Raw genomic sequence first — 5,397 nt, forward strand, 5'->3', positions numbered from 1 at the left:
TACAACAGACACATTCTGACCAATGGAAATTCAGAAAGGCTGTTGCTAAGTAGAGTTGAAGGATTTAGGTTGTTAACTCTGGTACAGAGTGTCTAGCTGTCGTCTTCCTCCTTCCCCTCCTCCTCCTCCTCGCTCATTTCTGCCTTTTACTGAAGCATGAATTACAATAATAAAGTCAAAGTCAACATGGTGAACTGTGTGTTTAGTTGGATCTCTGCCTGCTGCTCTGTGTCTGAGACAGATCACCAAGTGACAAACTGTTGATGACAATCACTTGAATCAATGCTCTCATAGCAGCCAGATGCACAGTGAGAGATGAGCAGTGTTCACACTATAGTCTTGAATTATACCTCTGTTATATACATTCCCCATGTATTTTATGTCTGTATGTATCAGCTGGTTGTCTGTATGTTTAATTCTTCTAAAAAAAAAGGGGGAGAGGAGAAGAGATGAGCAGTGTTACAGCGCCACCTGTGGACAGATTGAGTAACTCCATCTATACTGTTTCTAGGAAATCACCTGATGAGTCTGGCAATTCAGGCTTCGCTTGGTGTAATGCAATTACCCTGTGTGTGTGTGTGTGTGTGTGTGTGTGTGTGTGTGTGTGTGTGTGTGCGTGCGTGTGTGTGTGTGTTGGGTTGAGAGCACAGTTTGGCACACACACCCGGAAGAGAAATGTGTTTATCTCAGACCAGGGAAGTGTCACACACACACACACACACACACACACACACACACACACACACACACACACACACACACACACACACACACACACACACACACACACATTCATACCTGCTGACGAGTACAACCACAGTCTGATCTGTTGGCCACTGAGCAGCTCCACTGGAGCAGTTGGGGTTAAGGGCCTTGCTCAAGGGCACCTCAGTGGTGGTAATGAGGGAGGGGCAAGCGCTGCCTTTTCACTTTCCCCACCCAGATTTATCCTGCCGGTCCCGGGGATTGAACCAACGACCTTCAGGTCACAAGCTCACTTCTCTAACCATTGAGTCCCATCTGATGACAACAGTCTTTTTAGATGGAGGCTAAATGTTAGCAGCTCAGTAGCTGTGACTGTTTTCATACTGGAGAGTTACTGGATCATTTAGCAGCAGTCTGCTGCTGTCTCATGTTCCAGTTTGTGTTGACAGAGTTCATTAAAGGAACAATTCACCTACAAATTAACATTGTGTCATCATCTCCTCCCCCTCATGTCAGTTGAAACACAGGTGAAGTTAGCTCCTCCCCCTCATGTCAGTTGAAACACAGGTGAAGTTAGCTCCTCCCCCTCATGCCAGTTGAAACACAGGTGAAGTTTATATAACACACAGGGAGGTTGACAGCACATCTCCAGAGAGAACCATTCCAAACTGACTTCAGTTGTAGTCATGTGACATCCTCATCAGTGTCCCCATCATCAACATTGTATAAATGTTAATTTAAAAAAAGCTTATAATAATTGGGTTTACATACAGAGGATTCAGCAGTGTGACAGCGCCACCTCTGGACAGAGGATGCATTTCCCTCGGAACTGAGACATTTTTCACTTCCCACCCAATTTACCCATTTTGTGTCTAAAACGCAGGAAGTAACACAGCTGCAAGCAGAACATTAATGAGGATTTTCAGCTTCTGATCCATTTGGTGATCCAGTGTGCCGGCCCCTCGTTACTTTTTTGCACCTGTGTTACTTCCTGCATTTTAGACAAAATCGGTGAATTGGGTGGCAAGTGAAAAAGGCTAATGTAACTTGGGCTATAGACATCACCTGTTCACCCGCGAAATGAATGACAATTTAACGCGGGATCGTGTTGTAGGACATCAGCAGGTGAAGATACATGTACTCACCCCTGTGCTGACTGCTTTTATTTGTGAGTGCTGCAGTGTCGCTCCATTTTCACTCCAAAGCGAAAGAGACAGAGAGGAGAGAGGTGACGCTTCACACAGCGACCTCAGGCGCACCGAGGCGCAGCAGACCGTCTGAGCGCAGCGCAGTTACATCCACTATGGCGCTATCAAGTGTCCTCGAAAGCCCAACAGCGGGGTTTAATTTCGACAACGCGGCAATAAGCGTTGAGTTTCTTTATGTTTCCCTCAATAACACAGACTATAGCAACAATCAGCGAATAGAAATGAAACTATTCTCCTTTTACAGTAAGCTTGCATAGGAATTAAAAGTGAAAGTAACTTTCTCCCCTATCAGATGTGTCATAAAACCTACAGTGGTGGATCTGCGCGCTTGACTTATTTCTCTTGCTGTGCATTTATTTTCATGCATTCATCAATTGTCGACTTCAACAACCCCTGCCCACCCCACCTCTCTCTCTCTCTCTCTCTCTCGCTCTCTCTCTCTCTCTCCCCCCCACCTCTCTCTCTCTCTCTCTCTCTCTCTCTCTCTCTCTCTCTCTCTCTCTCTCTCCAGAAATGCAGTTCTGGAGAGTCAGCTTGAGGGAGGTCAGGCACCCAAACCTCTGAAGACAGGCACCACCATAGCAGGAGTGGTGTTTAAAGAGGACATATGAAACATTTGATCAAATAGTTCATTTTGCATTTCACCTCAGACAACACAGGACATTGCTTTCAAGTCTGACATTTCCTTGCTAGAAAGATGAGCATCATACAATATGATGTCACTAGGTTGACAGTACAGTACAGTGGAGTACAGGTTAGCTAAGTGTTAATAGTAAGTATTATGAATTCTAACAGGCTCACAGCATATTATGCTGTCATGTTTCTGAGTTGGATTGTGGTTGTTTTGATTCATCAAATCGTTCAAAATCCAGTCAACCTAGTGACATCATCAAACAGCGACAAAAAGCTGAAATGTTGTTCATCTTTCTATCAAATCTAGGTAAATTTTAGACTTGAAAGCAGTGTCCTGTCTTGCCTGAGGTGAAATGCAAATGAACTAGAGTCATATGATCAAATGTTTCATGTCATCTTTAACTCTGAAAGCGTTAAATTGGACATGTTGTTGTTTGACATGTTGTGTTTTGTTGATTGAGATGGTCCACTGGAGTAGTTTCAGGGTTCAGTGTCTTGGTCAACCTGGGCATCTTCAGGACATCTTCACACTCTCAACAACTGTTGTTGAAAGTGTGATGATGTCACTTTGTTTTGACCCGTGTTTATGTCCTTTGTCACTCTGTAAAAGCACTTTCTTTCTGATGACTGTGTTGGTTCAAACAGCTTCATGATTTAACGTCATTTCAGGAATATCACATTGAGCTTGTCTTAATAACATCTCAACGTGTCTGTGTTGATTCAGGATGGGGTGGTGCTGAGAGCAGACACAAGAGCTACGTCCAGCGAAGTGGTGGTGGACAAGATGTGTGCCAAGATCCACTACATCGCCCCAAATATATAGTAGATGTGTGAGTCCTACAACACTGCTGTGCTGTGTCTGTCTGAGAACATCTCAAATCTCTCTCTCTCTCTCTCTCTCTCTCTCTCTCTCTCTCTCTCTCTCTCCCTCCCTCCCTCCCTCCCTATCTGATAGGAAAAAGACATAGAAGTACCATCCAGGCACAACGCCAGGGTTGATATAGCCCAGATCAGATCAACCAAGGCATTCTGAATAACGTCCATTAATTAAGGAGTTCCTTCCAAAATGATATATATGTATTTCAATCATGAGAGGCCAGTTGGTAGGATTTAACAAACTTTAATTAACAATCGGCATGCATGGCAAATACTTTGGCGCATGACTCCATTGGCCAGTGGCGCTGCTCTTGAGGCAAGAGGAGGGCACCTGCATATGCTAGGAGATCCCCCCCCCCCGTGGGGGATCAGGAGTCAAGACTCGTTGGTGGTGGACTGGGGAGGTGGGTGGGGCGAAACAACGCTTCGGAGGACGGCTTCAAGGGAGATGGACTGCCGTGAAGCTAGCTGCTGCTATGATCGGCCAGAGAGAGAGAGGTGACGTAGAACCCTTGCTATATATATGAGGATTAACTGACGTCATGTTTGACGTCATAGCAGACGTCATGCTAGGACTTTTGACTGACCACGTCATGCTAGGACTTGACTGACGTCAGGGGATGATCGGATTATGCATGAGTGGCCTTCTGCTTGAAATATGGTCTGGAGACCTCACTTCAATCATGAGAGGCCAGTTGGTAGGATTTAACAAACTTTAATTAACAATCGGCATGCATGGCAAATACTTTGGCGCATGACTCCATTGGCCAGTGGAGAGAGGGGTCAGCGAGAGGGAGAGAGAGACAGAGAGACACGAAGAACCTAGCTGTGATGTGGAGAAACTTCTCAGATATATAGATATGATACTTAGCATGGATGTGGAAAATACAAAGACAAATTCATACACCCAAGTGCAAGGGCAAATATTTGCTAGTTTCTAGCGCTCAAAATCTCCCCTTTTTTCTTTTAATTACCAGTGGGTCGCTGAAACACGTCTTTTGATGTGCTGACCCAGCAGTAATAAAAAGAAAAATAGGGATATTTTGAGTGCTAGAAACTAGCAAAGATTAGTCCTTGCACTTTGGCATAAGATATGGTAATTAGTGAAATTAGCATGATGCTGTGTAGGATGTTGTGGGGAATTGTTGGCTTGTTCTGTCTCTCTCTCCACTTCAAATGCTCTCTATTCCACATCATCTCATACTCATCAATTACATTTTATTCATCAGTTCAACAGCCTTGTTTGTTGTGCATGATATATATATACCTAATTATTATTATTATTATTATTATTATTATTATTATTATTATTATTATTATTATTATTATTATTATTACCTTTATTGTTTATTTTTTATAATTATTATTATAATTATTATTCATAATCCCTCTGTGGTTTTCTGTTGAGACACATAAGGATATGTTTATACCTTCATTGTGCATATTGTTTATATTTGTGTAAGCTTACTAATATTTGCAGTGCTTCTATCTACAGGTGTTTGTAATGAGCACTTGAACCCTGCGTGAGGTCAGGGGTCAGTAGCAGCCTAAAGGTCAGAGAAGCAAACTTGTGAGTGAAGGACAACACATTCTCACTCCCAACTCATCCAGGAGACACTTTGTCAAGAGCCTTTAGCGCTCTCCTTACCTCTTTGAGAAGCCTTTCTTGTTTTATGGAACGTGCAGAAGAGGGTCGTCGGTTCAATCCCCACGACCGGCAGGATGAGTCTGGGTGGTGAAAATGAAAAAGCAGCACTTGCCCCTCCCTCATTGTCAACACTGCTGCGGTGCCCTTGAGCAAGGCCCTTAACCCCAACTGCTCCAGTGGAGCTGCTCAGTGGCCAGCAGATCAGACTGTGGTTAGTACTGGTCAGTTTCCAGGTGTGTGTGTGTGTGTGTGTGTGTGTGTGTGTGTGTGTGTGTGTGTGTGTGTGTGTGTGTGTGTGTGTGTGTGTGTGTGTGTGTGTGTGTGTGT

This window comes from Poromitra crassiceps (genome assembly GCF_964638095.1).
Source record: "Poromitra crassiceps genome assembly, chromosome: 11".
Classification (NCBI taxonomy): domain Eukaryota; kingdom Metazoa; phylum Chordata; class Actinopteri; order Beryciformes; family Melamphaidae; genus Poromitra; species Poromitra crassiceps.